At 38.1% G+C, this 13,294-nt stretch overlaps 1 protein-coding gene across 2 annotated transcripts in view; it reads right to left on the reverse strand.

Moving 5' to 3' along the window:
* GABRB1 (gamma-aminobutyric acid type A receptor subunit beta1) overlaps nt 1-13,294 on the reverse strand; it is a 368,333-nt gene that overhangs the window by 68,111 nt on the left and 286,928 nt on the right. The gene's annotated exons all lie outside the window — the stretch shown is intronic.

Here is a 13,294-nt window from a genome sequence, read left to right on the forward strand (position 1 = left end):
TATTTGGACCGTGTTAGCATTTGAGTTTGATGTGCTTGCTCTAGCATATCTTTCCTTGAGCACTATTAACATTATTGGATTTTCATAATTTTCCCATCCAAACAGTGTGCATGTAAGTCTGCACATACTCACACACCACACACACCTCTCCACTCTTCTACCCAGGTTTTCTTTTCTTCTGCACACTTGCCACAGCATAGGATATTCCTGCATAATATTTGTTTTGATTAGTTTCTATTCCCCTAAGATAGCTTGTGAGGTATATCTCGGCAGGAGCTTTGTTTTTCCTAGAACAGTTCATAATACATGATAAGGACTCCAGAAACTTTATGGGTAAATGAATAAAGTATGAGTCTCTGAATTACTATCCAAGAGGTTTTTTTTTTTTTTTTTTGACATTTTGCTTGATTCCCCAAACCCTTAGCTACAAACTGAACTGTTAAATCTACAAAGAGGATATATTTTTAAGAATATCCTAAAGATGGAACCTTCACCCATATTTTCCACCTTAAGGAAATGGAGGCTTTATCTATAGTTGTGTAGGAGCCACAGTTCTTCAAATGCAACAAATAATAAATATTTCCTTCCTGGGAATTAGCTAGAGAAACCATGGACCAAATTCTTTGTCACATCACGTCCTTGTCCATAAAGCAAGCTGAGCAATCACCTGCACAGTGCTTCATACAACACACAAAAGAATGTTGAAAAGTAGTCTGCTTAACAATGAGATGCACAGGAATATGCTGAAACCAGTAGCTGCATTTAAGTTGCCAATGATAGGGAGAAAGATGTGCCCACAATCTCTTCAAGTGATCCCAAGTTAACCTCAGAGGAATTGAGCCACTGCTCTGTGATCCTGATAAGAAAGTGCATTGGACTTTAATGCTAAGATAAAATATCTGTAGTTACTGGTCAATGATCTAGTTTCTAATAATCTGAAACTCTTGAAAATGGCATTAGTACTTCTGTACAAATGCTACTTTAGGAATGTAGCCTTTGGGGGACTATGATATAGTCATCTTGTCAGACTAGAAGTTCTGATGGTGTCTGAAATGGTATCTTCACAATAAACACCTGTATATGATGAAAGGATTGGGAACTTCTGAAAACCTAGAAATAGACAAAAAGAGCCAAGAAGAGCGAGACAAGTAGTTGCTCCTGGCACTCTGTCATCAGTCAGCTCAAGAGCAGAGGAGAAGAGGGCTTTCATTGCTTGGCAGAAAGCTTGGCTTTTTAGGTAAAAGCCAAGAGAAATGGGAGAACATGGTTAGAAATGAAGAGGGGAGAGTGATGAGGACATTGACAGCAAGAGTGGGTACAGTCAGAGTGATTAACAAGTGTGACAAAATGGAGAAAAGCAGCACTCATAACATGCAGAAGTTGGAGCAGTTCAGAATTTGGGGGAACAAACATTTGATTGATTGCTTTACTTTGATGATAGTTGTGACCACCATTCATTGAGTAGTTAAAATGTGCTAAGCATAGTACCAGGCACTTTATATGTCATGATGAGATACCATAAGGATCTATATGTCTATTCTGTTCCCATCTCCCATCCCTCCATGATCCCTCCACCCCCTATGCCCAATGAAATGCACAGTCTGGGAGAAGCAAAATCCTCTCTATCCTCAACCTCCTGGTCCTCACCACATGCTCTCACCAAAACCTTGCTCTTCCTCACAACACAGCTTAGCCAACAGCCCTCTCAAAATACTGGCTGCCTTTCCTCCTGCATCCCTGGTATTGGACCTGGGAGCTGCATTAAGTGACTGTGTTTCTCATTGTCCCTTCTAGACTATTCTCTCTCCCTTCTTCCTAAAAACCTCTAACTTTGAATCTCATGTCATCTTAACTGCTGTCATCTGTCAATCCAAGGTTAACTCCTTTTAGCTTCTGTCCACCTACATGCTCCTGTCCTAATTCTTTGTGAATCCAATATGCATATAGATTATTTTTCTATACACCAGATTTCAGTTATTTGATTTCTTTTCTGAAATGTTCATTTCCTCCATTTCACCTTACTTAAAAAATTAGATCTTGACTGTGTCTGAGAAAAAAACCACAAAAAGATGTTTCCCATGTGAATCCTGTTGAGTTGATATATGACTCAGAACTGGTGTTTCTGTGCCATCTTTGTCATGTGTTGAACTTTCTGCATGCATTCATACCTCCATATATATTCAACATATAGCTCACCTCGAACCAGGTGAGGTTCCCCTGACCTGGATGGATAGGCTTTTCCATGGCCTAAATTTTGGCAATGAACATAGTATCTGAGACATCCTATCTCAGCATGGTTTGGCTCAGCATTGCTACTTATATCCTAGCAATTCTATTATTATTATTACCATCACCATCATTTTATTATTATTTTTCATCCCCAAATGGAACAAAAGATAGAATTTTTAATATTGTTTATTAATGAAATTCTCCTCAAAGTAAAATTTGAAGAAGAGTAACTATGATCAGAAGTCACAGTAGCAGAAGGATACTTTTCTTCATGCAACATAGGAAGAAAATTTATTTTTATTAAACTGGCCAGGAAACTGGAAATTCAGCAAATCAGGATTGACCTTTTGATTATGTTACTAGATAAAAGGTGTGAAGTAAATAATTCAGAGGACAATAGGAAGAGTATCATTTCTCATTTCTTAGGGGAGACACTTCTTAATATTTCCAACCTAATAGCAGATGACAATTATGTAAAATATCTTCCCTCTAAAAGAACAAGGTACTGTTTTGGCATAGGTATTATGTACAGCTTTAAAGAGGAAGAGATAAAATAATGGCAGGAACAGTACGAGGGGGGTATGATATGTAGCAAACCCTTATAACTCAGTAATGGATACTGAGTGAGGGCAGGTGTCTTGTGAGCCCTCACCATGGCAGTCAGGATGAAGAAGGTGATGAGGAGGTGAACACTGAGGATCTGGACAATGGCTGAGACCTTGAAGCTAACCATTTATGATAGAGCTAACACTGGTCCTTAAGAAGATATTATATTACTTAAAATGAAAACTATGCCAGGAACACACCTCTGTCTTGAGTTCTAAGTATGCCTAATTGACTAGAGATGGACATTTTTTGGTTGACACATTATTTATGTAGATAGGAGCCTTCATCACTCCTTCTAGAAAGACACTCACAAAAAGGCAGGTCTTAAGGTCACCATGGGGATCAGAGTATAAATCCCTTACATCTGCTTTTGCTTGAGATGAAGCTAGATGAATAATGCTCATAATCCTGAATCATTATAAAAGAATAAATGGTTTTTAGAATTCTCTATTGAGGAATATTCACATCAAAACAGTTAAAGTCTGGGAAACTTGCGTTCTTCCGAATGACTCATTAAATCCCAGATAGCTAGCTAGCTGAGGTGAAGCAAGATGTCCCCTCCACTAAAAATCTCTCATTAATGGACATAGAGTCAAGTACCATCATTAGAATACTTTACACTATTTTTTCCTTTATTAAAATTAAATCCTTTCCACATATATTCACCCAAGTATTATCTTCAATGTGGACTTCAGAGTACTAATGACATACTGCATCTGGAATCTTCCACATATAAAATGGTAAGGCACAGAAGTTACACACCCAGGTATTTTACAAAATCTAAAGCTTTTCAAATTCCAGTGTTTTGAAGTCATTCAGGTCACCTGTAAATGACTTTTCTGCCTCAGGAAATTTAAAACTCCAAACTCCTGCAACCAGTGAGACAAAGGCTTTTAGCGAATTATTTAAATCTCAGTAGGAAGCAAACAGGCTGGGTAGATTGAGGAGCATAGGTGAGACAGGCTTTTTCTTTTCTTCTCTTTCTTTTACTTACTCCAGATTCTTACTACTCAGTGTGGTTCATGAACCAATGGCCTGGGTATTGTCAGGTAACACGTTAGAAATGCCTATTCTCGGGCCTCAGCCCCAGCTCATTAAACCAGAATGCGTTTTCATAAGATCCCTTTAAGCACATGAACATCTGACAAGCACCACAGGGAGCACATCAGACAAGTGATGGGTTTCTGTGCTGACAGTTTCTAAGGTAAGAGCAGGCAACCCTTCGGCTCTATTCAGTGACATTTTTTGTCTGAATTGTAGATCTACAGTCTAAGGACTAAGAATACAATCTGCTTAGAATCAGTGCAGACATTGAAGGAGAGCTCTGTGAAAATTTGCCCTTTTACGCAATCAAATAAGTCTAGTCCATGTTTATGGGACAGAGTGTGGGGAGATAAGAATGATTATAGAAATTATAATTCTATTATTTTTTTATGGGTGAAACAAATAAATTGTGCTTAATTTCAGCTTGATTAAACTCTTCCTGGAGAGCCTGTTGCTATGCGCTCATCCAAATGTAAATTTTAACTAGCCTTTTTCTTTACTTAACATGATAGAGAATGTTACTAAAAGCATTTGATGTCCTCTCTCTCTAAAGTGGAAAACTCCATTTACCACGGACAGCATCATTATACAAATTAATGTTTCATTAATTGCATTTCTATTAATACGTGGTCTTCATACTGGGGCTTTTACAATAGAGTAGTGTCTTATAACAACTTGAGCAATTATTACATGGATTTGAACATCTGGTTGAAGCACTCAGTGCCAATGAAAAGCAGGGTCTACTGGTCTACCTAGTTATTTCAAGGCACACACTTTTAAATAGAAAGAAAAAAAAAATGGAGCCTTCTGTCAGGAAGGATAAAAGAAAGAGTAGTTTAAATGTTCTCCTTTGATCATTTCAGTGATTTCTTTCTTTGAAAATCATGCTATTTTCTGTTCTCTGCTGTACTTTCTTCTCTTATTTCTGTTTCCATTCTGCTTCCCATTTAGAGAACTGGGTCTATCAGAAAAAGAGAGGAGCAAGAATTCAAAGCATGACAGCTTTCAAGCAGTGTCTGTCAAACTTGGCTGCATATTGAAATCACCTGGAAAGCTTAAAGAACGCTTTCAAGGGCACCTTCCACAAATTCTCTTTTTGGTCCAGGGTGGGATCATGGTATCAATATTTTGTAAAAGCCCCCTTTAAAAATCTTTGATCTGAAAGAGAAGAATAATGAAATTTAAATGATGAAATTGATACCTAAATGAAAAATAACACATATATTCTCACATGGTTCCTTTATGAATGTGGTTCACAGAACAATCCAAGTCAAGACCCCTCATGAGAATATGTCCATTTCCAAGATTATAGATGTCTATGCAATAAAATTAAGAAAAATGAATGGATTTCGAAACTACAGCACCACTGCAGTCAGTCAGGCCTAGCACAATCCTAAAATGATGTGGGGAATAGTATCTGTAAACATCTAGAAGAGAAAGGATTTCTGACCATTGTGTGATCTGTTGCAAGTAGAAGTGACCTGGTAAAATAATGGTTATCCTTAAATTATATCAATGTTCAGTTTAGTTGGCAAGAATGTCAGAAAATAAATGCTCATGTAGAAACTGAATTGAGAAAAGGACCAATTAAAGCCTGCTTTGTTCTCAGGTGAGATCTTTTCATAATGACCCAACCCAACGCACACACAGTGGGAAAGATGGAGAGAAGGGTTTTATGAAGACACTATGTAGAAGTTTTCTTAATAGGCTTTCCTACATGGGCTAAATCTTAGACTTTCAAGTCAGATTGCTTGAGTTCAAATCCCATTTGGACCACTAGTTTTGTGACTTGAAGAATTACTACTACGTCGTTGCTTTGATTTCCTATGTAAAATAGAGTTTTGGGGAAGATTCAATGGGAAATCCTTGTTAAGTGTCTGCCCCATCTATATAATAAAAGCCTAAGAGACCATTATGGCAGAATGACCAGAACAACCAGTCGCTATCATGTTCACTGACCACCAGGGGGCAGATGCTCAACACAGTAGCTGCCTCCTGGTGGTCAGTGCGCTCCCACAGGGGGAGTGCTGCTCAGCCAGAAGTCGGGCTCACAGCTGGCAAGCACAGCAATGGTGGCAGGAGCCTCTCCTGCCTCCGTGGCAGCGGCAAGGAGCAGCGAACTGAGTGGTAAGGAGCAGATGGGCAGTAAGGAGTGAGGGGTCCCAGACTGTGAGAGGGCGCAGGCAGGGCTGAGGGAACCCCTGCCCCCCAGTGCATGAATTTCGTGCACCGAGCCTCTAGTAAATACTATATAATCAATAAATATTAGCTGTCATTATTATCAAGTTTTGCCCCCCAGTGAACAAAAGCCTTCAGTTTAACAAGAGTGTCTAGTTCTTGAAGATTAAAATTCCATTATAAAATGTCTCTTTACACGTTTGGTTAATATTAAAACCTTTATGTAAAGCAATAGCTTTGTTTTGACTTCCCCTTAAGAAGTTAGCAGCAAAATGGCCATTCATCAGAGCACTAAGGAGAAAAGAAATTTTCAGAAATCCAAATCTGTAAATCTGAGATATCCTCATCAACCTACACAGCCACTTACCCAGGCATGGAAAATAAACTTAAACTGTAATAGGTCTGAAGTGAACAGCTATGAGGCTAACTTTATAGTCAAGTTGATTGCAAAACTAATTTTCATAAAAGGAACTCCATTCCTTCACTGGCTTTTATTTTATAACTTAAAAAGATCAGAGACTTTTCAGAAAGAGTGTTTTTTTTTACAGTTTAAAAGAAGCAGTCTAGAAAAAGGAATAAATTAATTCAGAAAATATTTCCTCCTTCCCTACACCCACTCCTCTGCTCATCAAAAAAGCTACAGGCGCTAAAATTCATTAACATTTCTATAAACATAAATGTGAAATACTCGTTTTCATTAAGTATTCTACTGAATATGGCAAAATCAAATTTATCTAAGGAGATATCCAATGCTGCTAATTTCCTTGACAATGGGGACATAAAGCAAGGAAAGCCATTAATCATTCATGAAGTTCAATTTACTTCTGTTATTTTTGGTGTTTAGCATCCATGAATAGAAAGTGTGCAGCATGTTGTAGATGCTATTTTTAAATTACTTCAGATCAGAATTAATGATTTGGCAGGCAGCAATAAAGTAAGAATGATTCAAAAGCTTTGCTGGTAATTGTCCTATATTTCATATTTTCTTGTGAGTATTTATATGTTCATGTATTCATAACATTTTTGCTATATTATAATATCCTTTATAAATCAGGATTACTTTAGAACCATTATTTTAGGCAAGCACATAAAGTAACTAACTGGCAATGCAACTAAATTGAATAAACTCCCAGAGTTTTAGATTTTGGGGCTGAAAGAGATCTTTAAGGTTATATAATTAACTGGCATCTCATTGAGGAATGTCTTCTACATTAATGCTGGTAGGTGGCCATTTCCAATTAGTTGAAGTGTTTCTGAGAAGGGAAGTCTTTCTTAAAAAGGGACTGATTTCATGAATGTGTACCTTGGTTCATTGGAAAGTATTTTTCATAAATTCAACATCTACCTTCCTGTAACTTCTGCCCACCTGTCTGCTCAGCTGCTGCTGTGACACCAGCACTTAGCATACAGAGAACATGTAGTTACCAGGTGAGAAATGCTAGTTGAACTAAATTGAATTGAACGGGTTCAAATCTAGTATTGAGTGGGTTACTTTTATGTATCAATTCGAGTGAGCCACAAAGTGCCTGGATATTGGATCCAACATTCTTCTTCCTGCTCCTGGGAGGGTGCTTTTGGAAGGGATTAGCCTTTAACTAATAAGATAGTAGACTGAGTAAAGTAGATTGCCCTCCCTAATGTGGGCAGGCCTCATCCAATTAGTTGAAGGCTTGAATAAAACAAAAAGACTGACCTTCAGAGTAAGAGAGAATTCCTCCTGCCTGCCTTTCTTTGAACTGGAACAAACAGCTTTTTCCTGCTTCAGACTCAAATGAAAACATGGGTCCTTCCTGGGTCTCAAGCATGCTGGCCTTCAAACTGGACCTGCACTGTAAGCGCTCTAGTTTGCCAACTTACTGTGCAGATTTGGGACTTATCAGTCTCTATAATTACATGAGCAAATTCTTCATAAAAACTCTCTATCTATCTATCTATCTATCTATCTATCTATCTATCTATCTATCTATCTATCTCCATCCATCCTACTGGTTATATTTCTCTGGAAAATCCTAATACACTGGCCAACACCAAACCTAAGATTTTTCTTTTATATGATAGCATTTAAAGCATTTAGCAATGGCTATTATTCCTCCATAAATTTTCCCCCAAGATAGCTTGGTATCCTCCTCTAAAGGAAATTACTTTAATGCAGCATTAAGAACTGGACACAGTTCTCCACATGTGGCTTTATAAGGGCAGACTTTTGTAGAACTACTCCTGCCTCATATCTGGACATTACACTTATTTTGATCTTATTTCCAAGTGTTAATGTAACACATTATTATAAATAGAGCTCAGCATTTCAACTGCAACAATCACATTTTCACAGGAAATTTTCCATAGTTAAGTTATGCCACTGTATTTAAGTAGACACATTTTTCTTATTACTATTTTTGTGAACATGAAAACATTGAAAGCAACACAATGACAATATTCTGAGACTAAAAGATAGATTGAGTGGATGATTCACTAAATTGAACACATTAAGACAATGTCTACATTAAAAGTTTCCAAATCATTTTTTAAAAACAAGATACAAATATAAAAATAACCAGGTATCACTAAATGTTACCTTTGTTCGATAAATTGGTTGTGGTTCAAGTAAGAGTGATATAGATAGTCAATGGCTCAAATGAAACAAAAATTAGTGTGGTGAAGGCCTGGGGTGGGGGCAGGAGCAGGGCAGAGTGGGTCAGTGGGGAGGAGGAGGGAGGAAAGGGGACATCTGTAATACTTTCAACAATAAAGATATATTTTAAAAAATAAAACAAAAATTCATAGGGATTTATCAAATTTATCAGCACATCAAAATTCCTAAATGTTCCCATATCTGGCTCTTGGATGACACATTTATAATCTTAAATTCTGAGATAATCTTAAAGTGCAAATATAAAATTATACAAATGAAAGCCTATTTTATGACAAGTAAAAGAACCCATGCCTTAAATCTTATCTGAGAACATGAAAACCAGACATCTATCTTCTAGACTTAAAAGACTTGAGAAGTTTAGAGCTAAGAAATTTAGCATAAATTCACTCCAAAAATATTTATTATTAAGTACTACCCTAAGTTGTAATTATTCTTGTGAGCAAAGTAATGGTCCTTTTTTTTTTTAAATGGGTTTTATTATAATCCACAGAAGGAAGAAAAAATAAACACACAAGCATATAAATGCTACATGGGAAACTAACAGAATTTGGAGATAATAACTCGGGTTCATAATTTAGATTGGATTCTCAGGAAAGCCTCTTATTGGAGGTGTCATCTTAGGAGAGAACTGAAGAATGAGACGAGAAAAGGCAAAAGAACCATGATGGATAAAAGCAATTCAGCCATTCATTCTATCGTGCAGGTAGAACGAATGGTATTTGACAATAGATTGGAATGGAGGAGTATAAGGGAGATGTCAACAATTAGTGCAAGGATTCTGATTGGATACTGAGATTAAGGAGACTGGGAATAAAACTCATTTGGGAGGGAAAATGATAGTTAACTTTTGAGCAAATTAAGATGCCTTTGAAACATAAAAATAGACATGCCAAGAAGAGTGCTATGTACCTCGTCTGGGGCTTAGAAGATAACTGAGCTGGAGGTATATATTTGGGGACCGTGGGAATAAAGATGGTAGGTAAAGAGAGGTGATCTTTCTGAGAACAGTGTCAGTGGAGGTGAGATGGGTAGACTGGCTCCAAATTACAGTGGGCTGAGAGGAAGCTGAGGCACTGGACAACAGATACAGACCATTATTCCAAGTAGCTTGAAGGAAAGGAGAGTGATTACGAAAAGCTTAAGGGGAGCTGTAGGGGGAGAGTAGACGTGTTTGATAACGAGAAGAGTTTGAACTAGTTTTTAGGCTCTGAATAAAGGGCTAGCCAGAAGGTGAGATTGAGGATCTAAGTGATCAGGGGTGGAGTATGTGTGAACCTGAAAAAAAAAAAATTCTCAGAGGAGGAAGACAGGTGGAATCCTGAGCACAGAGGCCAAGGTCAGGCTATAATGAAAGAAGTAGGAGCACCTCTTCCTCTGAAATACGGAGGGCTAGCTTGGGATGGTGAAGATACAAGGGAGTTTAGAACAAGATGGGTGAGCCCACTGAGAGATTTCAGGCCTGAGGTGGCTTCTACTGCTTTGGGGTACAGTGACAAGTGACACGATCTTGTACTGAGAGGATGAGGTCATTGTTGCTGCAGAGAATTGGAAAAGGCACCTGAATCCTCCATGATTGTTATCCCAAGTCCTTCTCTATCTACACGCAGCTCATGGCTATCGAACCTTTACATGATAGCTTTATTGATTTCAAATTCCGAATCCTCTTAGTACTAAATTTCTTGATCAATTTTTCTACGTGCCATTAACTGTTTTTATAGCATCCCGGGGCTAGAAAGCTATTGACCTGCTCCAAGTTCAACTAAAATTTCAATTTAACAAGGCTTTATAACCTTTCCAATTTTATTTGATTAGATGACATTTAAAAAAAGCAAAACATCTTTAATTTTTCTCAAAAGACCTAACCAAGCAAGACATTGCCCCATCCTTGGGATTGTGATGGAAGAGAATACAAACTAGTGCATTTTGTACGGTAGGTAACGTTTCTACTCTATTGTTCGCAAAAGTATAATCGGTTCAACTTTACTTTGGTGGAATGTCTACTTTATTATTCGTATTTCCCAACACACACGGCAGCCTCTCATTTGTAATCACTTTAAAGTTCAGTTATAGGCTTCGTAAGTTCAGGGAGAGCTATTTCAGCAAATAATGCAACACATGTTTCTTCATGAAGAGTTAAAAAAAGATGAATAACAGATTCTGTATTTATTAGTACTTAACAACGTATTGATTATGTACTTAGGCAGGGAACAAGCAAAGCTCATCTGAACTCCATAGTATTGCCATAAGTAACTTGGTTGCTTGGAATTATTCCTGTTAATACTTAAGGTCTCTTTACATTGATTTGTCTATTGTTAAGAAGGGATACATTTTAACTAAAATATTAAAGCTAAACAATGTTGTCATTTGAGGCCTTTATGTGTCTTTTGTTTGTTTGTTGTTTGTTTGTTTTTTAGTTAACATGAATGGAATCAAGGACTATCTGGCTTTCTGCATCCACAGACTACCCTCTCTGCAGTAGCAATCATTTGACCTTTGACCTAGAAGCCAGTTCTGCCTCAGCTTCTGGGCTCTATTTTAACCTGTATTAGGGATAATTTTAGGAAATATAGACCAATCTTTGGTTGACTCAGCATCCTCAACCTAGCTGAGAGTGGCTCCAACAGGTGCTGGACTTCTAACTGTTGATGTTCAGCTCCCTTGCTCACCTGTTGATTGCAGGATTCTATGACAGTAAGAGTACCTGGGTTTGAACCCCACTTCACCACTATCCTTGGCTTGGGTAAGTTATTTCACTTCTCTGAGCCTCAGATACATGATCTCTCAAAAGTTGGTAGAAATATTTATGTTACGGAGCTGTTATATTAATGCCTAGCTTTGGTCTGGCAAGTACAAGGCAGTTCTGTGTGTTTTTTTTTCACCCTTTCTCCCAAATTCCTGCCTTTATAACCTCCTCATTACACAGATTCTTACAGACTCCAGTCTCTGCTTTGCTTTAGGTAAATATCTGTAGGGACTAGAGTTCTGTGACCTGCTGTTGGGTCACTTGAATGATGGCCACCATCTGCCTGCAATTCTACCTATTAGCTGACTTGAGGGTTCCAGTGACCTGCCTCATCCATCTGTCCAGACAGCTGATGGCATATTACTGAATTTCCTCAATGACTCCATATGCCTGAGTCACCACCTATTGCCTGACACCATATTTTATAATTATTTTGGAGTATCTGGCTGTTTGTGCTTCCCCCATCCCTGCCACAGGAAACTTATGTTTTATTTCTTCCTCATCTATAGTTTTGTTTTGGTCATTATATGATATAATAAATGGACCTCAAAGTCATCTATTTCCTAAATATGAATAAAGTTAATTGCCTACTTAAAGAAAAATGTAACTTATAATAATAGAAAAACTCAATATGTATTGTAAAATAAAAATGCATTTTAGGAGACAATAAATCCTGATAATTTTAGCACTTGATAATTTACAACACAGAATAGTAAATTCAAGGACTTGTCAAATTCACTACTTCTTTAGGTGACTGATGTAAACCATAAGGTCTTTGAATTTTGAGAGGATGTATCCTACTATTGTCCAGCGAAGTAAAGGTAAAAGATCACAATCCATGAAAGAGATGCCAAGGGTAAAAGGCAATCCATATGAAGCAACCCATGATGACCTCTTTCCATGTCAGTTCCAAAAGCTAATGATTTACTTGCGTAGCTCATGTTCTGCCTTATTTATAAACTATTACTGGCCATTAAAAAATGATTGTGTTCATATTTCATTTCTACCTTTTGAATTTGGTTGTCATTTAAATTAAAAGTCATCACATTCACATAGTAACACCTATCAACCAGCTTATTTATATAATGCATTTTAAAAATTAGAATATTTTTTAAAGAATAGCTCATGAATTTTCTTATTCATTCTAGTTTTAGTGGTAGTATATCACCATCTATGTCTGAATCTATATCTATATCTACATAAGTATATTTATCTATTTCTATGTTTGTATTCAGTAAAAGTAGAAAATTAATGTAATTCTATATACTAATAAAAACTTAATATGCTAAGTGTCCCGTCGTCCAGTTGTCTGTTCAACCAATCAAAGTGTAATATGTTAATGACATGCTAAGGCTGCCCAACTGCTTGCTATGATGTGCACTGATCACCAGGGGGCAGATGCTCTGACCGGTAGGTTAGCTTGCTGCTGGGGTCCAGCTGATTGGGACTGAACAAGATGGGCTAAACATGCCCTGGAGCCCTCCCACAGTCCCTCTCCGGCTGACCAAACTCCTACGTCCCTTCCAGGCCCTGATCTTGCACCACTGGGGTCCCTCAGCCTGGCCTGCGCCCTCTTGCAATCCAGGACCCCTCGGGGGATGTTGGAGAGTCGGTTTGGCCTGATCCTGCTCAATGCAGTAACTTCCCCCTGGTGGTCAGTGCACTCCCACAGGGGGAGCGCTGCTCAGCCAGAAGCCAGGCTCACGGCTGGTGAGCACAGCAGTGGTGGTGGGAGCCTCTCCCACCTCTGTGTCAGTGCTAAGGATGTCCAACTACTGAGCCATCAGTCAGACATCCCCTGAGGACTCCTGGACTGCGAGAGGGCACAGGCTGGACTGAGGGAC

The sequence above is a fragment of the Eptesicus fuscus genome, chromosome 2 (assembly GCF_027574615.1).
Source record: "Eptesicus fuscus isolate TK198812 chromosome 2, DD_ASM_mEF_20220401, whole genome shotgun sequence".
Taxonomy (NCBI): domain Eukaryota; kingdom Metazoa; phylum Chordata; class Mammalia; order Chiroptera; family Vespertilionidae; genus Eptesicus; species Eptesicus fuscus.